The sequence below is a fragment of the Nerophis lumbriciformis genome, linkage group LG09 (assembly GCF_033978685.3).
Source record: "Nerophis lumbriciformis linkage group LG09, RoL_Nlum_v2.1, whole genome shotgun sequence".
Classification (NCBI taxonomy): Eukaryota; Metazoa; Chordata; class Actinopteri; order Syngnathiformes; family Syngnathidae; genus Nerophis; species Nerophis lumbriciformis.
The window spans coordinates 17,361,266-17,388,841 of NC_084556.2; the positions used below are offsets into that span (position 1 = coordinate 17,361,266).

The 27,576-nt window shown below is 40.1% G+C and overlaps 1 protein-coding gene and 1 non-coding gene across 2 annotated transcripts in view; both read right to left on the bottom strand.

Annotated features, from left to right (window-relative positions):
- The window catches only part of LOC133607627 (neurexin-2-like), a 416,009-nt gene that overhangs the window by 104,687 nt on the left and 283,746 nt on the right, over positions 1 to 27,576 (bottom strand). The window lies entirely within an intron of this gene.
- Positions 10,391 to 10,581, bottom strand: LOC133608168 (U2 spliceosomal RNA). The gene has a single exon (XR_009815518.1). It is a non-coding gene; the product is annotated as a U2 spliceosomal RNA (small nuclear RNA).

Genomic DNA, 27,576 nt, shown 5'->3' on the forward strand with positions numbered 1-27,576 from the left:
GCTATATTTCTTCCTAAATCTGTGACACTGACAAAAGAAATAGACCAAAAACAAATGTCCCCTGTAGAGGACACTGGCTATCAGGTTATATGAGTTTCGAAAATAACACCCTCCCCAATTATTACCTGCTTCGAATGAATCTTTAAGTGATTTAGATAAATTAACACTCTTCTTTAGTTAGTGCATATGTATGTGTAATATTCAGTATGCAATGAAATGTCGAAATGTCTGACTTTCCGTTTTCTGGAATGCATCATCTCGTCTACGAACACAGAGCAGACTACTAACACAAAAATAGACATACAAATGGTATGGTAGAGTTATCTGGTATTTTTTTTCCACTTTTTGAAAACCAAGTCTGGCCTCTACTGTGTGACATAGCCACTACTTCTGTGTAGGTAGCCCAACAAAATGCTAACCCACTCTAATAGATCAGAAATGTAATGTTACAAGCATAAAGGATAATCCTTTAATGATATCAAGGGGAAAAGTCAGTGTCATTAACAACCAAAGCTTCAACTTTTCCTTAATTTAACTCCCTGCTGAACAATCTGCAACTAAATTGGACTGGAAACTTTACGTCAAACTAAAACAATGACTTGACAATGTTTCCAGCAGGGCTGCATAGCAGAAGTTGAGCGAGATGATTTATGGGTGGCAACATACTGTCAGGTCCTCCAAGCTCATGAGCATTTTTCTACGCGGTGATAATATCTTGGAGATGGCCGTCAAGTAGGAGAGCTTTGCATTAATCAATGGACGCAGCATCAGGACTGAACAGGGCGGTAAAAGACGAGGCTATCTGTACTACAAGGCGGGCAGGTAGGGCTCGGTTTAAGCAGTGGTGAGTTTATCATTATAAAAGACATGATGACGGATGCATTTTTTTTTTAATGCATTCTAACTTGTAAGTAAAAGTCTGATTACAGCAGAGCCAATGGGAGCTCCTCTATTTCGCCCATAAAACATACAATAAATAAGCATTCAAAAACTGCCAACAACACTCCAATTTCATTTTGTGATTTGAATATTAACCAAGTATTAGTGATATTGTTATTATAAGCGCTAACGCAGACAAACTATTTATAGCGACGCCGTGATCACTTCCGTGTATCCCTATGTTTACATCATCAAGTGGTCTGCTGCTTCCTCGCTCCCTGTAAATTTATTCTAGATCACAAATCGCACATCTCACCTGGATATGAGACGTCTGAGTAGGTATTCTGACAAGTTGGTACATTAATGACCCGAAACTGGCAAGGACAACACAAAAAGACTCTTGTTCCCTACCACTCCCCGACCCCTTTTCTTCGTGAGGATTATGAGAATTTTTTCCTCTAAATGGAAATATATGAACATCCCAGGCATTCTAATGCACAGTAAGCGATGTTTTATTATGTTTGTTGGCTCTCATAAAGTCTGCAGTGAGTAATAATCAGTGATGAAGAAAAAAAAAAAAAGCAATGCATTTTTTAAATGAATCTGCCGCGTATGCTTAAAATGATAAACATACGTAAATATTAAATGTTATCATAAATGTGTCCGTTACTACATTACATATATACTTACATTATGTATATAAAACCTAAATGGAGGTGTTTGGATGTTTTTAAGGGTTTTATAGGCGAAATTGCACGGCTCCCATAGGCTCAATTGTTAGCGAACATTTGACCGCATTTATATAATATTTAGAATGCAAAAAAATAAATGAATGACATCCGTCGTCATGCCTTTCATAATGATTGTGAATGATAGGCTGGATTCCAAAAAAAGTGCATTTCCCCTTTAAGCTTCTGTGGATCTTTTTTAATATTTTTGTCAAAGCAGCCAACTAATATATTCATGTGTCATACTTGATGTGTGATTTTTTATTTTTTTATTTCAACTGATTACTGATGGATTTTATCACTCGTGTGATTGTTCAGAATCAACCATCTTTTGCCATTGCAAAACTATTGTGAATAGAATATACCCTGAAGGCTGTTAGAAATGTACCAACAACTCAGCTTGGCAGGTGCCTGCTAATTTACATAATGTAGTTATTTGCGCTTATAGGGAACGTATGCACATAGTGTACATTCAAATTAGAAAACTGTATGCGGGAGAACAAGTGGTTTTACATATAAGACGTACGACCAGTCTTCATGCATATATAACAGATTTTGATAGCTGTAATTGAGTCACTTTTACTGACCGTCATTGTTCTGAAGAACATACTAAATGCAGCCGGAAACCAATCTGCTTTTTCCCTACCGGTTTAGCAAAGGAAGCGCAGTTACAGGTATTGTTTCAAATCAAATTTGAAACATTTTACTTGACTTGTGCAGTTAAATAAAGTAAAAAAATATATTACAAATATTAAACACTCTCAGTATAATGCAAAGCAGTTCTTTACCACCAAATACATTATTGTGTATAAGTGTACCTAATGAAGTGGTCAGTCTATATGTTTGCTGGATCTACAGCATGGGTGCCCAAAGTGCGGCCCCCAGACCGAGTTTTGTTGGCCAGCAGCATATTGTCGGGGGGAAAAAACAACAACACAAAAATTTAAAGTAAAAACACAAAAAAATCGGAATGTAATGAGAAAAAGCTGAAATGTTCAAACTAATAATTAATAATAATAATATACTTATACTATATTTAACTTGTGCAGTTAAATAAGGTAAAACAATATATTAGAAATATTAAACACTCCTCTCAGTATAATGCAAAGCAGTTCTTTACCACCAAATACATTATTGTGGCTAAGTGTACCTAATGAAGTGGTCAGTCTATATGTCTGCTGGATCTACAGCAGGGGTGCCCAAAGTGCGGCCCCCAGACCGAGTTCTGTTGGCCCGCAGCATATTGTTGGGGAAAAAACAACAACACAAAAATTTTAAGAAAAAACACAAAAAAATCGGAATATAATGACAAAAAGCTGAAATGTTCAAACTAATAATTAATAATAATTATAATAATATACTTAGTTAATTATGATATAAAGGTATGAATTTGAATATTTATTATATCTGTTTTTAACTTTTTTTTTTTATAAAAAAAATATCAAAATGGACCGTGCATACTTTGACATTTCAGTATGCGACCTTTGGTTGACAAAGTTCAGACATCCCTGATCTTCAAAATCACTAAAACGTACTGCTATTATTATTAATTGTGCATCAATGAATTGTCACTTTTCAGGTCAATAAAACTGCATTCATACAGTGCCAAATCTCAACAGAAGTTGCACACAGAACAGGTGCAGAACCCCTCTCCTGATTAGACAGACCTAACTGAACCACCCATGAGCATGCACTTGGCGACAGAGGCAAGAAAAAAACTCTCCTTAAAAAGAAACCTCTTTGAAGTCTTCCAACAATAAACAGGTCCTCTTTTGCACACATGCAAATTATGTAATGCAAGAAGACATGCAACACAGACTAACGGAACCTAAATTGCACTGTTGGTTCTCAGGAGGATCCGCTGGAGAAGATTTTTCGGAGACACACAGCCTCACCCGAGGCGGTAAAGTAGCAGGATTAATCATAGCACTTTCAGATTAATTACTCATAATGCGAGCACGCTCTGAAAGGCATAGCCCGCAGTTGTGATGTTTGGTTTATTTCATTAGGCTCAAAGCGACAACACCTAAAATAAGCCGGGGCACAGACGGGGGGAAAATGAAAGCACTAAGAAGCAAATCATTTCCACACGTGTAACAATCTTGTAGCATCATCAGGTTGGACGCGACAACACAACAAGTCGCATCACGTAAAGAGTAAACAATGAAAAATAATGGAGAATTGACTGAGCACTTCCAATGAAATGGTGGGAGTAGATCTGTGAATGTGCATTATTAGACACACATTCCCTCTTCTCCACCTTAATTAAGATGATACTTCACCTTTCCCCTCGCATTGGCCCACATTTCCACTTAAAAAGGCGCTGCATGTGACAGACACTGCTTTGTTGGCCGCACGTGGCGCTGGCATGAATAGACTCCATTTGCTTGTTACTTCGAGCTGCCTCGCCTCAGTGTGGCTCCGAGAAAAGACATCATCTCACAATTTCACCGACCATGAGTGCAAGAGAGTGGATTTTGCAATATTTGATTTACTTATTTATTTGAATGTTTTATTCCCTTCATTGTTTGGTCAAAACATTTTCAACCATCCATCCATCCATCCATCCATTTTCTACCGCTTGCTGGAACCTATCTCAGCTGCATTCGGGCGGAAGGCGGTGTACACCCTGGACAAGTCGCCACTTCATTGCAGGGCCAACACAGACAGACAGACAACATTCACACTCACATTCACACACTAGGGCCAATTTAGTGTTGCCAATCAACCTAAGCCAGGTGCATGTCTTTGGAGGTGGGAGGAAGCCGAAGAACATGCAAACTCCACACAGAAAGATCCCGAGCTAAGATTGAACTCAGGACCTTCGTATTGTGAGGCACATGCACTAACCCCTGTGCCAACGTGATGCCCCATAGTAACAGTCGTTTCATTAAATCATTTTCTTACGCAAACAATAGCAGTAGTAATAGTTTTTTGTCATGATTTGTTGTATGCAGTATGTCTGAATAGTAATTGATAATAATCTACCATTTCAGAAAATTAGAACCCCACCATAGACGAAGAAAACATTCAACACGGTACAGGTGAGTTGGAGCATAAATGTATACACATACTACTTTCACAGCACACTCACGACTAGGGATGTCCCGATCCAGGTTTTTGCACTTCCGGTCCGATACCGATGTTGTTTTTGCACTTCCGATCCGATACCGATACTGGCCTATCCGAGCATGTATTAAAGTTTAAAGTTTTTAGCCTACTTAGTTGTCAGAATCATGTTGAAAAGGGTTTTAGTACTCTTGATAACAACTAGCCAGCTGAATTAGGTGAGTTTGAATAATACACAATGGTTGGTAACAAGAAACTGACCTGTTTATTCAAGGATAAACACAAAATAGACAAAATTATACATGACAAACAAAAATGGCATCATTGAACTAGGGCTGGGCGATATGGCCTTTTTTTTAATATTGTGATATTTTAAGGCCATATCACGATACACGATATATATGTGGATATTTTTGCCTTAGCCTTGAATGAACACTTGATGCATATAATCACAGCAGTATGATGATTCTATGTGTCTACATTAAAACATTCTTCTTCATACTGCATTAATATATGCTACTTTTAAACTTTCATGCAGAGAAGGAAATCACAACTAAAAAAATCACTATTTTTTTCATACGGTGTTGATCTGGAAATGTTTGCCTCGGCATTTTGATGGTGTGGCACCGAATGGAGATGTTGAAGTGCTGCTACATATTAGCAGTAATGTTACTTTTTATAGCAACGCTTTCGCCCCACACTTGACAAGTTACGGTTGTCTTTTCGACATATTCCCACTTAAAGCCAAACCACCGCTAGACGATGGACCCCCTGCTGTTTTTGGGGGGAATTAATTCTTCCTTCCTTCATTCGATTACCACTCGCACGGCTGCGCTAGCATCACAGCTAACGTTAGCCATGCTGCTACCTCTCTGCTGGGAGAGGACGTATACGTATGTGACGTTTGACGTGACAGTATGTGACGTATGTAAAAAAGTGCGCTCGCTGTCTGTGAGAAGGAGAGACAAGAAAGAGTGAGAAGAGCCTGCAGTGTAATGCCCGCAGCTAAAAGCAACTGCATGAGAACGTATACTCCAATATCACCATATAGTCATTTTCTATATCGCACAGAGACAGCTGACATTTTTACCGGTAACTTTTAATTCACATGGCCGTCTTAACGGTTAGGACACAGACCTGTGGATGTGTTGAAGGTGTGCTGGAAAATGCGGAACGGAAATTTGGGAGCGGTAGAAAAGTGGAATGTATTATTTAAATCAATGCGTTGGAAAACACGGACCGGAATTTCTTTAAAAACTGGATGTGGATCAGCATTTTCCTGTGCCTTGCCGATACGCATTTTTTGGCAAATATCGGCGGCCGATCCGATCCAAATATCGGATCGGGACATCCCTACTCACGACCAGTGTGCCCTTGAGCGAGGCACCTGTCAATGGTTGTTGTGCATGTGAACTACCTACACATGGTCATATGAGCCCTGAGAGAAGAATATCCTAGAACTAGCTGGGTTATGAATAAGAGCGATGGCAGCTGGCCAGCATCAGCGTATGGTTTCAGTTGCAACAGCGTCGATAAACACTGTCTTCAGTGTGCAGAGGAAAAGCACTGAGGCGAGGCGGTTCTTTTTGGCCAGATGTCCAAACACTCTGTGGGCATCATTTCAATACGAGCCGTAATGATGCACCGCATAAACAGCGTGGCGGAAAATAGAAAAGAAATCCACAAATTTAGGCGTTTCTGAGGGAAGCCTCCTATAAAAAGGTGGCTATCTTTACTGTTTGTTAACCCAGCTGCATTTTGGAAGATGTTAAGTCAAGTATCATCCTCAATCAACAAAAGCGCTCATTGTCTATTGAGGACGGCTGTTTGAAAATCCAACTGGAAATGAGATTAAGCCCAACACGAATGCAAAATCGTCATCAGCTATCTTGTTGCATCTGATGACAAAAAAAAAAAAAAAATGTATAGGCGACAATGTCATACTGTAATTCAGGAGGGAAGCTTAAGCAATCTTTTTATTATTCATTGAACCCGACTGAATGTGAGTGGATCAAAAAGAAATGGGAGCGAAGACGAAAAATGCACGTTTGCTTTTGCTGAGCTCGGCTTTGCTGTGTTTGTTGTGAGATGACCAGGGAGGGAGGCAGGGATATATGCAGGGAGTGGGGGTGACAAATAGAGAGGAAAACAGGAACAAAAAGCGTGATTCTATAGGGCTTCTTATATTGGTCTGTATATTCAATGCAAAGCTTGTTGCAAAGCTGTAAAACCACCAAGCTCGCGTACTGTACTTTTTCGAGCAACTTTTCTGTCTGTGGTCATTTCGGTTCAAACATTTCAACGTGAAGCTCATTGGATTAATTACACAATTGCTGAGAAACAATCCGATAATTTAGTTATATCTTCCGGTAACCTGACTCTCGCCAGATCCTTGTAGTTCGCTGAGCTCCACACAAGGATCTGGGCTCGATGGCATTGCAAACTCCTTCAAGATAGCAAAAAAATAATGAACCAATCAGGATCGCCGGGCGGGATTTCATAGTTGTGACGTAACACCGAACGACTGTTTGATTCAAACAACAATGGCGGCAAGCAGTGATTCTGCTATTTCAACTGTTTTGTCAAATCTATCGGATATTAATTCTTTAAAAGATGAACAGAGAACGGTTTTGAAGGCATTTATTAACTTTTCGCTCTGTCGTTATCCAATATGTCGGCTGTTCTGTTTTGGATTTCCCAGCGTCGCTCTCATCAGCATCACGGGTTGATTTGGATGTGAGTGGTTGAAGTAGCACGTCATTCAAGATAACGAACAAGTGGTTTATCCAATCACATACCAGGATTTTTTTTTTTTTTACAAAGCCCCGCCTTCTGAAATACATCTACTATTGTGAACTCCCAGATTCTTGTGTGGAGCTCAGCAAACTACAAGGATCTGGCGAGAGTCAGGTTAAACTTTTGATGCAATATTCACAACATTGATGTTTTTTGGTTCTCGCACAAACAAACACGTTGCATCATGATTTTTTGAAGGTTTTTGGAGGAGGCAATCTGGTATTTTGCAGGAACAGTCCTTGCAGCATATTTTTCATAACAAACCTAATCCACTCGGATTCAAAATATTGTCAGATACGTATACACTAAGAACAATTTCAGACTAATCCTAGTGGTGCTTTGGTTTTTGTGTGATTCCGTTTTAACAGAAATTTCTGCCCCTAGTTTCCCCTGTCTCGGTTATCATATGGTCCAAAAAAGCAATTTGTGTTGGGGTCTCAGTCTCTTTGTGTGTTTTTTTTAATGTTCTGTATGTCACGTGTGTGATACCATCAGTTGATGTAAATACAGTCGAGTGAGGACACGGCCATGCGTTCTTAGATATAACATGAATACCAGCACTTGTTAAAGAAAGTGCAAACACTATTGTGGATTGGATTCATTGTATTTACCGTATTTTCCGGACTTTAGAGCGCGCCCCTATATAAGCCGCACCTACAAAATTTTCTAAGAAAAAAATATTTTTCCATATATTAGCCACACCAGACTATAAACCACATACATATACATGAATGAAATAAGTTATTTACACAGAAAGGTTTTGTACATGTTAAAATACCTAATTGTTTCCAAACGGTGCCTGTAACACAGCAATAAAACGGCTGATCAAACAAAACAGAAGTCATCGCCATGGAACAATGAGCAGTGGGAGCTAGCTTTCCACTCAGCTAAACAGACTCAACAACTCCACAGTGACGTTTTGGTGAATTTACGAAACTGGATCAAAACAAAAATAATGCCATTGTAAGTTAATAACACTAACAAAGACACTTGTAAACGTGTTAGCATATTAGCTGATGCTAACAGCGTTAGTTTGACTACATTACAATAGCACATACAAATATGTATTATAGACATCACACATGGGACGGTTTAGTAAGTATGAATTGTTTTATTTATATTGTTAAACTTACATACGTTTCTTGACGTGTAGAATAAAGAATCCATGCAAGTAGAAATGCTATGGACGACTAGAAGACGAAATGGCACTTGTACTTCCGGTTAAAAGCATAAACAGAAGGAAAAAAGGTTGTTCAAACAACAGTAACTGCAGTGAGTGAATTTTTCCAAAAGATGGCGCCGTAGCACAAACAATGTCCGCTGAAAACTATTTGTTGAATTCAAAACATTATGGCTGTTAGCGAAGAAAACCATTGACCATTTATTCTCATTGTTTTTATAAGTCGCAGGGTTCAAAGCGTAGGAAAATAGTAACAACTTATAGTCTTGAATTGACCTCTTCAGCTTTTTTAAAGGTGCCTGAAACACCGTAAACACTCATGTTGTGCTGTAAAGCTCTGTATGTCACATGTGGGATTCCATCAGTTGATGTAAATAAAGTGGGGTGAGGTCGTGAGGACGAAGCTACGCGTTCTTGGATACAACATGAGCGCCAGCACTTGATAAAGAATGTGAGAAACACTATTGTGGATGGAAGGGATTGATTGTATTTGCATTATTTCGTATGGAAAAAAATCTTTGTCGGGCCTTTTGGAACAGATTACTAACGAAAACCAAGGAACCACTGTATTGCTAACTCTTTTTACTTTTGTTTTGGGCAATTGGATTTTGCAAAAATAAGCTTTTCCCAACGTCTTTTTAGAAATAATAAAAGCAAACAAACAAAAAAACAGAAAGAAAGAAAAAGAAAGACATAGTGAAAGAAAAAAAAGAAGGAAATAAATAAGGAAAGTGAGAGAGAAAGAAAGAGGGGAAACAAGCAAGGCACATTATTATTAGGGAATCAGGAGGCTATGAGAGATAATGCCATGTTCCTAGTTGATATTTTCATGGAGGGTTGGTATGTTTTGGGTTGTATGGCAACTTCAATTTTAGAACTTATTATGAACCATTTTCAGCTTATCTTAACCATAAGTACCAGGTTGACCATTAAGTATGTTAATATAAATACGCAGGGCAAGCAATATTTTTACATGCAAAACAGCAGGTGGCACCAATTAACGTCTCCCCAAGCTAGTCAGAGCTTTTCTTCCGGTCACTCACACACAAACACAAGTTTAAAAAACGAGTCGCATCTTACAAAAATTTCTTATGAAGCATCAAATCTGAGATTCATTTTTTTTTACTTTGAAATGTATCGGAGCCAAAATAACAACATACATTAGGGAAGGGATTTGTATGGCCCCAGGGGGGATCTTGCATGAGAGGAAGGTGGGGGGTTAATCATTTTGCAATGCAGTCTGCTGAAAATGATGGAAAGCGGCACTCCACATAGCAACTGACGCTGAGGTCAAAGTTGGAATTGCCACAAAACACATATTAATATATTAATTAAAATATTCAATATATGGAGGGGGGAGGGGGGGTTCAAGGTCCGATCCCTGCTTCCGCCATCCTAGTCACTGCCGTTGTGTCCTTGGGCAAGACACTTAAAAGTTAAAGTTAAAGTACCAATGATTGTCACACACACACTAGGTGTGGCGAGATTATTCTCTGCATTTGACCCATCACCCTTGATCACCCCCTGGGAGGTGAGGGGAGCAGTGGGCAGCAGCGGTGGCCGCGCCCGGGAATCATTTTTGGTGATTTAACCCCCAATTCCAACCCTTGATGCTGAGTGCCAAGCAGGGAGGTAATGGGTCCCATTTTTATAGTCTTTGGTATGACTCGGCCGGGATTTGAACTCACAACCTACCGATCTCAGGGCGGACACTCTAACCACTAGGCCACTGAGTAGGTCGGGGTGCACCGTTTCTGGAGGTACTGCCATACCAGGTCGATGCGTGGAGTGGACGGAGCAAGCCCCTATTCCATCTCCCTGTTCCAAAAATCAATTTAATATATAGTCCCCGGATAGGGGACGTATCAGATATTAAACTGATAAGAACAGATACTACACTAGATCATAGCCAAAAGGCCGAGAAGCTCCCAGTGCCACCCACACTGGTTTAAAATGTAACTTATAGATATTGAGTTTCAATATGTAAAAGCGCTTTGAGTCACTAGAGAAAAGCGCTATATAAATATACATCACTAATTCACTTCACTTCAATACTCTACTGCCGTCTGGCGGCTAAAGTGGATATTGCACCCCCCCAGTTTGTCACATTTCATGCGTCAGGTAAACCGTGACGAATGGGGCACTATATATATATCCCCTTTTTACTGTACAGTATTATTTGTTGCCAAGTAGAGCTGCAACTAATAATTATTTTGATAGTCGATTAGTCATTGATTATCTTAACGATTAGTCCACTAATCAGATAATAAAGCGTACACATATTTAGTGGCACTCATTTTTCCATCGACTTCTAAAAGCAGCTCGTTATTTTAGGCATGTGCTTACTAACGACAAAGATGCCTAATTCATTCATAAATATTTATTTATACAGTAACTGTGCTGCTCATTCAGCTGTTACACAAATTAAAATGACTAATAAAATGTTATTCATTTAAAAGCAAGGAAAGGCAAACTGCTAAAAAAATATATATTAACCTCGTTTATTTATTTAAAACTTTTTTTTCAAATAGCAGCAATAAAAACAAACAAAACATAAAATCTAACTTCTTCAAAAAGAAAAGCATTTTGTGATGTTTAAAAGCTGCGCGCTGATGGATTGACTATTAATTAACTCTTAGCATTTTTAGCACTCTAATACTCAGTGTCTAAAATTCCATCTTTGATTAATTCTTAAAATGTTGGCTATTTAATAAATTGTATGTTTAATCTTATGATTTGGACCTTATTGCTTTTTTTTTTTTATCCCGCACTACCATGAGCTAATGCAATGAAATTTTGTTCTTATCTGTACTGTAAAGTTCAAATTTGAATGACAATAAAAAGGAAGTCTAAGTCTATGATACCTCCACATTGGTGACTGTCTGCCTTTTTTTCGGAATTGCAAATTGATGCATGTTTAAACCGTACTTGAATTGATATAGACAAGCTTTTGCTGGCTGACTTTGGCAAAAATGATAGTTAAAGTTATTTTTCACACAGCTTCCTCTCACTCTTGTTTGCTAACAAGCAAGGTAGAAGTTAACACTCTTACCGAGGTTGATAACGCATCCTCCCTTCAGATGTCCGACATCATGTCTCCGCTTTAAATGCTCGCGTATCACAGATGCACTGCCATAGAAACAAGGTCCGCTTTGCAAAATGAGCAAAGTATTAATGTTTTTAAAAAAGAATAAGAGGAAATATCCCCACTCTTTACATGTTATCACTGGCAAAGTTTTGGCGATTGTCCAACTTCTGCCCGGAAAAAACCAGAGTGATGACGTCACGACTATTGTCGACAAATATAATTGTCGACGACAAATGTTATTGTCGACAATGTCAACTAATCGTTGCGGCCTTTTTGCCAAGCCCTCTGTTTAGCAACACCTCCATTATTGGTTGCCTTTATATACACAGTCACGATCAAAAGTTTACATACACTTGTAAAGAACATAATGTCATGGCTGTCTTGAGTTTCCAATAATTTCTACAACTCTTATTTTTTTGTGATAGAGTGATTGCAGCACATACTTGTTGGTCACAAAAAACATTCATGAAGTTTGGTTCTTTTATGAATTTATCATGGGTCTACTGAAATGTGACCAAATCTGCTGGGTCAAAAGTATACATACAGCAATGTTAATATTTGGTTTCATGTCGCTTGGCAAGTTTCACTGCAATAAGCCATCCACAAGCTTCTGGTTGAATTTTTGACCACACCTCTTGACAAAATTGGTGCAGTTCAGCGAAATGTGTTGGTTTTCTGACATTGACTTGTTTCTTCAGCATTGTCCACATGTTTAAGTCAGGACTTTGGGAAGGTCATTCTAAAACCTTCATTCCAGCCTGATTTAGCCATTCTTTTACCACTTTTGACGTGTGTTTGGGGTCATTGTCCTGTTGGAACACCCAACTGCGCCCAAGACCCAACCTCCGGGCTGATGACTTTAGGTTGTCCTGAAGAATTTGGAGATAATCCTCATTTTTCATTGTCCCATTTAGAGCACCAGTTCCATTGGCAGCAAAACAGGCCCAGAGCATAATACTACCACCACCATGCTTGACGGTAGGCATGGTGTTAATGGGATTAAAGGCCTCACCTTTTCTCCTCCAAACATATTGGTGGGCATTGTGGCCGAACAGCTCAATTTTTGTTTCATCTGCCCACAGAACTTTCCTCCAGAAGGTCTTCTCTTTGTCCATGTGACTTCAGACGTTTCGATATTGGAGTGTGTCGCAAAAGCATGATGTAAACACTTTTTTCGCATTTACAGGGCACCTAGACACCGAACTGGAGGGGCGCCGTCTCGAAGCTCCTTTCCCGGTAAAAGAGGTCGACCCGTAGGCTGGGAGAGACTCACACGCCCGAACAATGTCGAGGGAACCCTTAAATCCACAATGCGTCTGTGAATTCCTCGTTCACAATTTTCTCCCAAAATCCCTAATTTGTGGCCCTGCCATAGGTAAGGACGTTGCCTTTGAGCGATCACCCGCTGACTTCATCTTCATCTTCATTCGTTTTTTTTGTTTGTTGTTTGTTTTATTTTTTTTGTCCATGGTCTGTGCTTATGGTATGCTTGTAATGGGTAATTGTGATTTATGTATTATTTTGTATCTTAGGACAACGGATGAAAATGAGCTATTGTGCTAACTCCGGCATATTTACATTGTTGCTCTATGTTGATGAATTGTCCTAATTGAAATAAATAAATAAATAATGACACTCACGGCAAGAGCAGTGGCTGTAATTGCAGAATCGCAGCTCCAAAACCATGGAATCGTAAAGCGATTGTCATCCTCAAAGTGAGTCTCGCAGGAGGAGATTTTACAAGATTTACGGCTCAAAACACATTTTAATTGAAACACATACAAGTTGCAGATGTACATTGTAGAAATTTTCGAAAAATCGCTCTTATTTTGCGAAAAACTGCAATGGAAACGCAGTTCATGTTGCCTTTGGAGGTACATGATTTCTTCTCATAATAGACTTCCTTACAGCATGTAGTGTGCGTTGTGTTAGTCCACAATAAGAGCAGGATTCTTGATCGCCTGTAAGCTGAACTGGCCATAGAGAAAATTGACAGTGCTGACCTCCCGTGCAGAAATCTATCGTTTGAAAAGTGATGAATAGTCAAGCCAGCACACTCCTTTCTATCGACAGCAAGAGGGTCTTTTTTTGGACACCCTTTGTTTGCAAAGCAATAACGCAAGGTGACACTGCCAAAAAAAAGAATACTATACTCCCAATGCTGCTGCTCCTTATAAAATGTTAATATAGTGTGTAAATATTTTATAACTTCAGAGGAGGTTACCTTTTCACCTCTGCCGGTTCACGAAAGTGGTCACGGAAAGTTGTCAATTTGTTCAAAACAATTCTCCCTGTATTAAAAACACTAAATTGATCAGGAAAATAACTCCATAAGCAGGAGTTTAGAGGATGCAAGAACACACACGCTATCCTAAAAGCGACATGTTTGATTTGCATTAATGTTTGGAGGGTACACAGACCCTCAGTTAGGGTTGCCATGGCAATAGGTGGGAAACTAGGTTGCGTTAGCAGAGACTGTCATGGCAGTGTTTTGTTTTATTTGGATACAAATGGACTGGTTTGTGAAATATATAACCTAATGAGCACTATAAACGATAAATAATAATTGATGAATATTAAGAGGCAAAAGGTGATATTGTGTAGTGTTGACAAATGCTTGCGTAAACGTGCTGTGACGCAACTGCCTAAATTCTTCATCAGGAGTACTTATAATTTTATCAGCATAGCATGCGAGCTTTGAGGATGCAGGCAAACAGCGAGTAAATGATGTATAAGCGTGCGTCTTGCCAGCGTTGGGACAAAGATGGATGGACAGACGGATGAGCAGATGCGGCGCTAAGAGTGTGAAGGCCTCTTTGTGCGCACACTGTCTGCTCTTTATGATGTAAACTGAATGTAACCTTTCTCCTCTTCCGCCCAGCCCCTGCAGGAGCGACCGGGAAGCCCTGGTCCTCCTGGGGGCGGCAGCGGCAGGGGTTTTGGCACGGACCGCCATTTATCGGAGGTTGGGCTGCTGCGTGGTCTGTGTATCAAGTAAAAAGCGCCACGTTCCCACAGAGGGAGAAGTCAGCGCAGGGTGGAGGGTTCGTCCACCTGGTTAGTGCTTCTTCAACCGCGCAGGACTTATTCTGAGAATGATTCGGTGGATCTTATTTAGGACACGGGAGACTGAACTGAGGCAATTACTGCCTACGGCGAGACAGTTTTTGGCTTATTTTGTATTTCTAAACACCCACAGTACTTACTGAGCCTCTTGCTAATGCCTGACCCCATTTGTTCATGTTGACATCGTTGAGCGAATGATGAGCGATACCTATTTACTCAGGCTCCTTGTGCATCGATGATATTTATTGTATAAATGCTGAGACATAGGTCCTCCATAACCTTATATTTGTACTGATGCTATTGTGAGTAAACAATACTTTTTGCCTGAGCACTGAGAGATAAGTAATCATACTGACAACATTGGGCATGAAAAGCGCTGTATGGAATGTACTACGTTGTCATGTGGATGCTGAAAGACATGAACATGAATATTCACACTCCTGCTATGTATGTATTTTTTTAATATATGAGCGCTACAAGCAAGCACGCACACCTGTATGGCGTCACATTAGTGCCAAAAATCCAAGCGCATAAAAACTGTTATCGTGCGCTGATTTTCCACTTCGTGCGCGCGCGCAACACCCTTTTGCGCGCGTGTGGTGCCTTTTTGCGCGCGCGCGGTGCCTTTCTGCGCGCGCGCGACGCCTTTCTGCGCGCTCTCTGTGTACTCCTGACATCTCTCCTCACGCTGTCATGTTTCTTTTTGGCACTTTGGGGGCGGGTATGCTTAGAAGGCCCCTTCTTTCTGATTGGTCAGGCGTAAAATGCTGAAAAATGCTCAGAGCCAATCAGAAGTATAGCAGGGCGGGTCATCGTCAATATGTATCAAGATTTACGGAGGAAGAAGTGAATAAAAAAATGTCGCGCGCTGATGAAGGTTATTTCATACCACATAAACACAATACAGGGTAATACAAAATGTGACCCAAATAAATAATAAGACAACAAACACCATAATCACATCTTTCAGCCAGAACTGGTCCACCAGCAATAACATACATTTTAAAATGTTAAAAATAGCTTTTAATAATGTATTCTGAAACAGTTTAAAATAATCAGAGAACTGACTAACACTGACCCTACACAACTATGTTGCACAATTAAGTCTTTTTTTTTTTAAAGCGAAAGAGGTAATTTCAACAGGTACAGCATCCTATGTCATATCTACATGTAATAAGATTTGTAACAAGGCAAACCGTTTGTAAATTGGTCGAAAATCGAGCAAGTTATGGTAATTTAATTAGTACATGTACCATTGACATCAATGTAATGATTGAGGCTAGATGTCCAAGGTAAGATGGCTACAACGTTGCTACACTGGAGAATGATTGGTCATATGAAAAATGCTCACAGCCAATCAGAAAGGAGGGGCCGTCTAAGCATACCCCCCCAAAGTGCCAAAAAGAAACATGACAGCGCGAGGAGAGATGCCAGGAGTACACAGAGCGCGCGCAAAAAGGCACCGCGCGCGCACAGAAAGGCACCGCGCGCGCGCAAAAAGGCACCACGCGCGCGCAAAAAGGCACCACGCGCGCGCAAAATGGTGTCGCGCGCGCGCAGGAAGTGGAGAATCAGCGTGTGATAACAGTTTTTATGCGCGCGCGCGCACGAAGTGGAGAGTCAGCGCGCGATAACAGTTTTTATGCGCTCGGATTTTTGGCACTAATGTGACGCCATACACCTGAGGCTTAATCTACTAAAGGTTGGCGGGTATTGAAACTAGGGATGTTCCGATCAGGGTTTAACGTTGCTAATTCTGACACGGTCATCCGTGAGTGAGATCGGCTGATACCAATATCGATCACAGGTGTTAACTGTACATTTTTCTGTACACTTTTTTATGAGTACTATTTACAGTTGAACAATATCAACACAATACTTAACTAATTTCTTATTCTCTTTTATTACATTCAATTATTTGGGCAAAACAAAGTCATTACAATCAGAATCAGAATAGTTTTTATTGCCATTGTTTGAGAACGGGCTCACAAACTAGGATTTTTTTCTTGGTGCACAAAAATTTAAATAGAAGCAAAAACTACGATCTTACTACTCATTTAAAGTCCTACTGAAACCCACTACTACCGACCACGCAGTCTGATAGTTTATATATCAATGATGAAATCTTAACATTGCAACACATGCCAATACGGCCGGGTTAGTTTACTAAAGTGCAATTTTAAATTTCGCGCGACATATCCTGCTGAAAACGTCTCGGTATGATGACGTCAGCGCGTGACGTCGCGGATTGTAGAGGACATTTTGAGACAGCATGGTGGCCAGCTATTAAGGAGTCTGTTTCATCTCAAAATTCCACAGTATTCTGGACATCTGTTGGTGAATCTTTTGCAATTTGTTCAATGAACAATGGAGACAGCAAAGAAGAAAGCTGTAGGAGGGAAGCGGTGTATTGCGGCCGACTTCAGCAACACAAACACGGCCGGTGTTTCATTGATTACATTCCCGAAAGATGACAGTCAATCTTTACCATTGGCCTGTGGAGAACTGGGACAACAGAGACTCTTACCAGGAGGACTTTGAGTTGGATACGCAGACGCGGTACCGTGAGTACGCTTCCAAACATTTGATCGCTTGCCCGTACGTGCGTGCCGCTATGTGCATGTCACGTACGTAACTTTGGGGACTTTGGGGAAATATATGTGCTGTATGAACTTTAAGGAGGTGAACGATACATTGGGCTGTGAGATTGAGTGTGTTGTGCAGGTGTTTGAGTTGTATTGGCGGGTTATATGGACGGGAGGGGGGAGGTGTTTGTTATGCAGGATTAATTAGTGGCATATTAAATATAAGCCTGGTTGTGTTGTGGCTAATAGAGTATATATATGTCTTGTGTTTCTTTACTGTTTTAGTCATTCCCAACTGAATATCAGGTCCCACCCGCCTCTCACAGCATCTTCCCTATCTGAATCGCTCCCACTGCCCTCTAGTCCTTCACTCTCACTTTCCTCATCCACGAATCTTTCACCCTCGCTCAAATTAATGAGGAAATCGTTGCTTTCTCGGTCCGAATCGCTCTCGCTGCTGGTGGCCATGATTGTAAACAATGTGCGGATGTGAGGAGCTCCACAACGTGTGACGTCACGCTACTCGTCTGTTACTTCCGGTACAGGCAAGGCTTTTTTATCAGCGACCAAAAGTTGCGAACTTTATCGTCGATGTTCTCTACTAAATCCTTTCAGCAAAAATATGGCAATATCGCGAAATGATCAAGTATGACACATAGAATGGACCTGCTATCCCCGTTTAAATAAGAAAATCGCATTTCAGTCGGCCTTTAAATATTTTGCTTTTTGTCCTCAAAGTCCTCATGTGTTCAGTAAATTATTCCATCAGTTCGTAAACACTGCCAAAAAAAAAAAAAAAGAATTTTGAGAGAATGAAAATATTGATCTGATCGATCCAATACTAATATCACCTTTGGTATCGACACCATTATTTTATGAATCATTTAGCCCTCAGCTTACTTAATGACTGTGACAATGCTGACACACCAACAGTTGTTGTTATATCATCTTCTCCCTAGACTCTTAGTAATCCATCCATCCATCCATTTTCTACCGCTTGTCCCTTTCGGGGTCGCAGGAGGTGCTGGAGCCTATCCCAGCTGCATTCGGGCGGAAGACGGGGTACACCGTGGACAAGTTGCCACCTCATCGCAGGGCCAACACAGATAAACAGACAACATACACACTCAATCTACTTGTTAATTTCATGTTAATAGTTGCTTATGCTCGGCTGTAACAAGGTTCTATCTACCGTATTTTCCGGACTATAAACTGCTATTTTTTTCCTATGGCTAATTTAGAGATTTTTCTTTGGTAACGGCCATAATATTTTGAATTCAACAAATAGTTTTCATATTACGCTGACAGAGACACTAAAAAGGTGTGTTATTGTTCGTGCTGTTGCACCATCTTTTAGACCAGTTTGCTCCTGTTTTATGCCGGAAGTAAAATCGTCCATAGCGTTTCTGTTTGAGAGGATTCTTCATTCATCACTCCAAGCAACGTTTGTAAGTTTTAAAATATAACTAAAACAATTCATACTTACTAAACCGTGCTTTGCGTGATCTCGGTAGGAGTGTTTTCATATATATTTGTATGTACTATTGTAATGTAATCAAGCTAGCGTCTTTTTGAGTTTCAGTTTATTTCGAACATGCAAGCATACAACATGATACATCACAATTTCCAGTTTCTCTTTTCAACATGTTCGAAAAGGAGTAGGAAGAAGCAGAGCTTATTTAATCCTACCCCTTTTCTTTTACATAACAGTTGCTAAAACTTTTTGTTCACTTCCTGTTCACAATTTATTCAAAATGTACTCCATAAGTAATCACAATAAAAGTAAATAAATATTAATAATTTAATAATAATAATTGGTGAAGTAAGTCATATTTCATATGATGAGATAAGTAAGTTTATTTTGAGAATTAATGAATTAATGAATGGATGGATGAAATAAATTGAGAATGTTTGCCATGGTTCTTGTTCTTTGTACTTTGTAAACACTTTAGCACTAACAGATATGCTAACAAGTTTACAAGTGTCAGTATTAGAATTATTAAATTACAATGGCAATCTGTTTGTATCGTTCCAGTTTCGTATATTCACCAAAAAATCACTGTGGAGTTATTCAGCCTGTTTAGATGATTGGAGAGCTGGCTTATGCAGCTCGTGGGTTCATGACGATGACTTCTGTTTTGTTTGATCAACCGTTTTACTGCCGTGTGACAGACACAGACAATTAAGGTATGTAAATAAACATTTACAAAATATTTTGTACAGGTATATATCTGCGTCTTATGGTCCAGTGCGGCTGATATATGTAAAAATTAGGGCTGTCAACGATAACACGTTAACGCATATGAATAATAAAAATAAATTATCGTGTTATCAAATATGAATGAAGATGAATCATTTTTGGTTTATGACTTAGACCGGACACGTGCATTTGTTAGACAGTCTGTGATTGCGAGGAGGGGTGGCCCATTTCGCTTCAAAACAGAACTTTGGATAAAACTAAGGTAACTTGTTGGTATTGCAGTGACAAACGTTTTTATCATCAGCGCACATCAAGTTTAAAATACCATCTTAAAGCGAAACATGTACTCGAGGATGGCGCCGACAGTGTTTTCAATACTCTTGGCGACTTCTTTTGTAAACAGCTACTAGCGACAAATCTAATGACTATCCCAGTGATCCATCCATCCATCCATTTTCTACAGCTTATTCCCTTTGGGGTCGCGAGGGGCGCTGGAGCCTATCTCAGCTACAATCGGGCGGAAGGCGGGGTACACCCTGGACAAGTCGCCACCTCATCGCAGGGCCAACACAGATAGACAACATTCACACTCACATTCACACACTAGGGCCAATTTAGTTTTGCCAATCAACCTATCCCCAGGTGCATGTCTTTGGAGGTGGGAGGAAGCCGGAGTACCCGGAGGGAACCCACGCAGTCACGGGGAGAACATGCAAACTCCACACAGAAAGATCCCGAGCCTGGGATTGAACCCAAGACTACTCAGGACCTTCGTATTGTGAGGCAGACGCACTAACCCCTCTTCCACCGTGCTGCCCTTATCCCAGTGATATTGGATACTTTTTTTGTGTCTTAGAGACGCTGAGGTGAAAGCAAGCAGCAGTCACCATCCTCAGCGGTCTGCTGCACCGATATGAATACTCGCAAGATCGACGAAAAGCAGAGAAGAACTTCTACGCTGGCAAAGTTTACTGATTCAATGTTGTCAACAAAAGTAGCACGGTTAAGTTCAACATATGCCTTTGCTAAATGGGACAGCCACCCCATGTAGGACATCTAACATCTGTGAAGACCAAGTTCTGCAAGAAGATGTCATTAACATCACCACAGCTGATCTGTCGTACAATACATTGGAGAAGCACAATTACAGCAAGGATACACCAACTATACTACACAAACAAGAGCATCAATTTGCAACAACAGACTTCATGTGAATGTATTTTTGCTTCCTGGAGAAAATTGGCCATCTGTAAGTAATCACAACGAGCTCAGGTCGCATTGTACCAAAAAAAAGAGATCAGCATTGTCATCTAAAAAAGGTAAACACACTTGTTTATGTGAACAACTGTTTAAACTAAAGAAGAGCAAATGGTGCATTATTATGTTTATGAGTGCATTTACTACATTATCGATTAGTGACTGTACCTTGTTTGCAAGATTATTGCAAACTGCAAAGACTTTCAAAATGTGCAATTAATTGTTACTATACTTATTTTCACCAAGTTTTGAGCACATCAAAGACTTGCAGTTCAGCAAAACATTTAAAAAATGTTCCTGTATGAACATTCTGACAACCAAATTGCATTTGTACCCAAATATTGGGGTATTTTCTTCGGCAAATTGTATTCATGCAAGCAAATATTAACCGGTGATTAATAATGATTAATCACAGTTTTAGAGTGTGATTAATCTGATTTGAAAAATGAATCACTTGACAGACCTAGTAAAAATATGTTTTCTTCTAAAATTTGGTGGGTGTGGCTTGAATACCGGTGCACTCTATAGCCTGAAAAATATGGTACACATTTCTTGTGTTTTTCAAGCTAGCTTAGCGGTTTATCTTAGCTAAAAAGTTTATCTTAGCGTGCCTGCTCCTGGCTTGCTGTTTAGCCTTGTCTTCCAGTGATAATAATACTTGATAATGATACTTGCGATACTAACATATTGCTCGCAACGTGATTTATCCATCCTAAAAAGCAAAGTTTGCGGCTTATGTTTTTGAGCTTATAGTGAGCGCATCTGGAAGGCACAGTTATGCACACATGGCTGCACAGCGGTCATTGTGGAGAGACAATCAGTACAATGACAAAGTGATAAAGAGATAATTATCCGTTGGTGTGATATCAACATATTTGCACTGTCGGTAATAGAAATATTAGACACGTTGTCTATTCAAAGATGCCATTTGATCAATATATAACAGTTGAATGACTTAAGGGGTTAATTAAAACATTAGTTGTGGTGTCTGCTTGCATTTTCAAACATCTTGCAAGGTGCATTTTTTTTGAGTTTGAATCATTCCAGAAGCATCATCACAACACCACAGTGTCTCCAAAGCGCTCCTTTGGCATGCTAAATTATGTTCTGTTGTCTATATAGCGTTTCAATATAGCCCAGAAAAGGTTGTACTGATTACAGTTCAGGACTTTACCTGAATTGATTGTGGCGCACTGTCACGGCAAAATAAAAGCCGCTACACATCCTAAAAAAATTTGTTTTTTTGTTTTTTTTACGAGAAAACTAATTAAAGTAATATTATGTATAGTTCCAGTCCAAGTCACACAAAGTCCCAAACTCTTTTTAACTTTTATCGCCAATCTTATGCTAACAACTGGGCACTGCCGAAACCAAATGTTGAATGACGTTGGCAAGATGCACTGTATTGTCTGCTAGGTGCAATGTGGACATACTTTTTATATATCCAAGATATACCCACGGACAGCAATCTACAAAATGTGCAACATGCAAAAATTAAAAGGAAGGTGGCCGCATTTAAGGAGGTAAGACTCACAGCAGTGCAAAGCAAGTGTGACGTCAATGAGTATTTCGGCACAGTAGTGGCTTGCTGCAGCTCTCTATTTGTCTCGGGCATGGAGTGACAGAAGGCTCTCTAAGCAAGAGTAGAGTCTTCAATAACACCAGAAAAAAGATGCTAGATTTGTTGCTAGTTATTAAAAAAAAAAAAAAATCACTAAAAGTCTCTAGACACTTGAAAAATTCTCAACATTACGCAAGAAGAAGCAACAATTGAAAAATAGAGCAACATTATATAATGTAAACATATATATGTTAATCAGGGTTTCCCCTAGATTGTCACTATATATGTGGTGGTGGGGACGTCGTCAATATGACATCTTCATATATATATATGACATGATAATTTTGATTTGAAATGATGCATATATTTTATTTAAAAAGGCTAAACAAATGTTTTATGTATATTTAAAACAAATATTAAGTGTAATTGGTTAATATAATATAATATTAATATTAACATTTGTTTTTATATCATCAGAATCCCAATCCCCAATCAGCTTTAAGACACAGAGTTTGACTTGTTAGAACGTGCTCTCTTTGTTTAATGCAGTTTCAATTGTTGCTCATTGTAAAAGATAACTCAGGCTATACTTTAATGTTGCAATTTAGTTTGCCAAATATGTAAACAGTCCAACAATAACTAGGTGTTTTGTTGATATTCTTCACAATGAAGTCACTGTAAAACCAACCACACCAAAGAAAGTGCATTATAAATACACACAAAGCGCAATTACATGTAGGTATCACGTTAGATTACTAATATAACTTGGAATAAACTGAAATAAGCACCAAAATTATGCAGGTAATGCCGCTAGCTTAATGCTAACGTACAATGGACTAGCTCATAGAAAAGCTAATTCAAATTAGCATGGGCACAAATAGACAATCATTCACACTAACATTCATACATATGGACAATTTGCAGTCTTCAATGAACCTAACATATATATTTTCGGAATGTGAGAGGAAACCCACACACGCACAGGAACAAATGTACACAGCGATGTCCAAACGGAGGTTCGAAGAAGCACACGGTGTAAAGTTAGATGTTATTGTTGGTAGTAAAGTCAAAAGATTTAGGGTAGTTTACACTGACTTGAACAAGAAATGCATTAATTAGGTGAGTGACCAGCTGACCCGCATCTGGGAGGCGATTTAGAGGCACTTTTTTTTTTCCAAAATAAAGCAATGAGAAACGTTTTTGTGACGTTGAGCTGTTTTTCAAACTTATTATAGCCAATAGTACTATATAATTTGTTATATACGGTTTATCCATTCGTACAATATATTACTTACATTTTTTTAAATGGAAAAAAAAATCATATTTTCATGGACAAAATGAAAAGAAAGCAAAAAATTATTTTGAAGTAATCTTGCCGTGGCGTTGCGCCACGATCGTTTAAATGTTGGGGAAACCCTGGTTAATACTAATTAATAGATTTGTTTTTACATTTGTTTAGCCTTTTTAAAGGAAATACATGCATCATAGCAGATTATGCATATTATACGATGATGCCATGATGTCATGACCACTATGCTCCTAGCCAAGCCCCCACCCTCACAGGTGGTATCTTGGAAAGCCTGTAATTGTGTAATGCATATTTTGCAACATAGCAAAACATATGAGCATATAGTATGCATATGTTGTAGTATATGATGCAATGGATGTGGAGGTAAATGAGTGTCTCCATGGTGACTGCAAATAGGACATGCAAAATCCTCATTTAAATAGGGCTGTCTGCAGACTTTTACAGTTGTTATCAATGCAGTATTAGTAAATCACCCACAACATACACATTTCATAGTTTGCACACACTGTTTAACAATGTGTAGTGTTAAAGACAATACTATGTTTGTCAAAAATATTTACTGTAGTATTTCAACATTGGGGGATAAGCATTCACACTGATGATATTGTACATCAAAAATATTTATTGTGGGTACGCTGAGAGACGAGCTTGTGCGTCGACACTATGTTTAGCCTGTATTGTGAGGGATAAGCGGTCATACTAATGCGTTTGTGCGTGACACACTTTTGTCATATTGTTAAGTGAATTCTGAGAGACATGCATAATGCTACTATGTGTTGAAAATATTTCTATTCACATGCAAGTGCTGCGAGATAAGCATGATCTTATTAGGCATTATCGTTGCAATGCTGATAGCCACAGTAAGCGTCCATATTATTGCTAATGCATGTTGAACATTTTTTGTATGGATACGAGAATGATGAAAGAAAAGCGGTTCACGCTTTTGTTAGGCGTCCCACATATTATTATATGAATGCTGAGACACAAGCATTAGCAATAATTCTATGGGGCGTCAATTGTAGCTTCCGAGAACCAGCGTTCTCTGCAGTGGGCATTTGTCCGTGTTCTGTTTCTAAAAATTTCTGGAAAAAATATCCTGTTATGCCTGTCTGCAAATGTCTACCGCAAAGGATGCAGAGAGACAAGTATTCACTATAATAATAAAATATATATTTTTTGAAGGCTGAGAAATGAGCATTCAGTATTAAGCAATGTCTGCATGGATTCCCTCAATCGGTTTTGAGAATACTGTATCTCAGACCAATGGAAACCCGCGGCTACAGAAAATGTGTCCATATATCAAAGCCTACATTATGAATTCACACAATCATCCTGGAAATAGCAGAAAAAGTGTTTTCCAATCACCAAATACCAGGGGCGTCTCAGAGCAGGTCGGTGAAAATGCTTTCACTTGCATATTTAGCTAAATATCAGGGGATTCATTTGGAAAGCTTTTGTACATTTTCTATCCACAGGAGCCCCATGTTGTTGCGCTGTCAAGCATTTGTGAACGATGTCACCACTCTTTGAGCAGCACTATTACATTATTAATACGAAACGGCTTATACAACTTTGTTGGCACAAGTCTATAAAAGATGTGCTATAGGTTTTTTGGGGTACGCATCAAATACAGGGGCTCCCTGTCACAAACTCGCATCGCCGCGGTCGTTGTGACCCCAAGATGCAGGAGACAGGAGGACGGCGTGCGAGTAAGACAAGTGTTTTAATTATCACACAGGTCGTACAGTAAAGCAAACAGCTTGCAGCTAACAAAATATGCAACACAAATTAATCCAGGCAGGCATTTATAGCAGCCAGATTGGCAATTACAACCAGGTGTGCCCAGGCTGGCAATCACCGACAGGTGAGGGGGGAAAAAGCGCTCAGGGAGACAGACAGGAAGTAGATCTAAATTAGGAGCGTCAAACGGGAAACAAATGCAGGAAATAAAGGAAACATGACAACATGTGAGACCTGGTGTGTACAGCTCTCACTCTATTTTAATCAACAAATGATACAGGGTGGACCAAAAGTGCAGGATTTATGGGAAACGGAATTGCTTGAAAGTGTTAAAAGAGAAGAAAATGTTCAAATAGGATATTTTGAGCGTTTAGGGCAGGGGTCCCTAAACCTTTTGACTCAGGGGCCGCATTGGGTTAAAACAATTTGGCCGGGGGCCAGGCTGTGTGTGTGTGTGTGTATATGTATATATATATATATATACATACATACACTGTATATATATATATATATATATATATATACACTCCTCGCGCACTAATAGACTGAAAGAGCGTGCACTTGCCGCACGCTCATCCGACACTGCGGCGCGAGCGCAATGATGTCACGTTATCGATGGGAAAATGCATTTTTAGACAATATGATTTGCCTGAGCGGATAGGAGACACCAAGAGTAACAAGCGGTGTGAAATTGATTAGAAAGGACAGATTAAATAAATAAATAAAAATTAATCTTTTTGGATTTTGTACGCTGGCGGTCCGCATCTGCAAGCTGTAGTTTGGGGACCCCTGGTTTAGGGCATCGGTGTCAAACTCAAAGCCAGATTTGGCCTGCCACATCATTTTATTTGGCCCGCAGAAAGCCTGGAAAAAATGTGTGTCAATAAAATACTTAATTTTTTCTACTAAATGCATCTGTTCTCTTAATTTTGACAGAAAAAAAAATGCATATATTTTCAACTTCAATATTTTCTAATCATGCCAAATATTATATTATTGTATATCCTATTACAAAACTATTTTTGTAAAGATACATTTTTTTTTAATCTGCTTGTTGTCAGAGTATGTAGGTGACGAACCCCAAGATGCAGAGAAGGCGGAAGGCATTGTACGAGAAAACATGATTTAATTAAACACTAAGGCAAAACAACAAACGAAAGGGTAACAAAAGGCGCGCACAAGGCGGAGAACAAACTGGGCTATGAACTAAAATAGCACAGAGGCTAACTGTGGACAAGAAACCAAAAACACTTACTGTGACACGAAGGAACTAGGACATGAGCAGAGTGAAACAAAAGTAGACAGAGCTACAACGACAAGTATTAAGAACAACGACACGACAGGTAGGAACGACAATGATCCAGCAATGACTGGAGGAGAAGGCAGGTTTAAATAGTAGCTGGCTGATTGACACCAGGTGCCATTCAGCCACAGCTGAGGGGAAGCAGCACTCAGGGAGACACTCAGGAAATGAAGACAAAATAAAAGCGCTGACAGGAAACTAAGACAAACACAGAAAAAAAACTAAAACAGTCAAACTGTCAGGGACAAGCCTGACAGTAGCCCCCCTTCCTATAACGGATACCAGACGTTCTAGAACCCCCCCCAAAAAAAGTCCAAAGTCACGGGAGGGTGGAGGGAGGACAAGGAGGTGGGCCACCAGGCCAAGTGTCCCCGCAACCAGCGGGGAAGAGTTAGGTGGCGACGGCGAGTTGAACGCCGCCGCAATTGGCGAGGCGGCTCGACCGCCGGCATGGGAGGACCCACCGGAGACGATGGTGGCGCCCTCTGCTGGCCCACCGGAGAAGATGGTGGCGCCCTCTGCTGGCCCACCGGAGAAGATGGCGGTGGCGCCCTCTGCTGGCCCACCGGGGAGGATGGCGGTGGCGCCCTCTGCTGGCCCACCGGGGAGGATGGCAGTGGCGCCCTCTGCTGGCCCACCGGGGAGGATGGCGGTGGCGCCCTCTGCTGGCCCACCGGGGAGGATGGCGGTGGCGCCCTCTGCTGGCCCACCGGGGAGGATGGCGGTGGCGCCCTCTGCTGGCCCACCGGGGAGGATGGCGGTGGCGCCCTCTGCTGGCCCACCGGAGTGCATGGTGGCGGCGTCTGTTGGCTCAC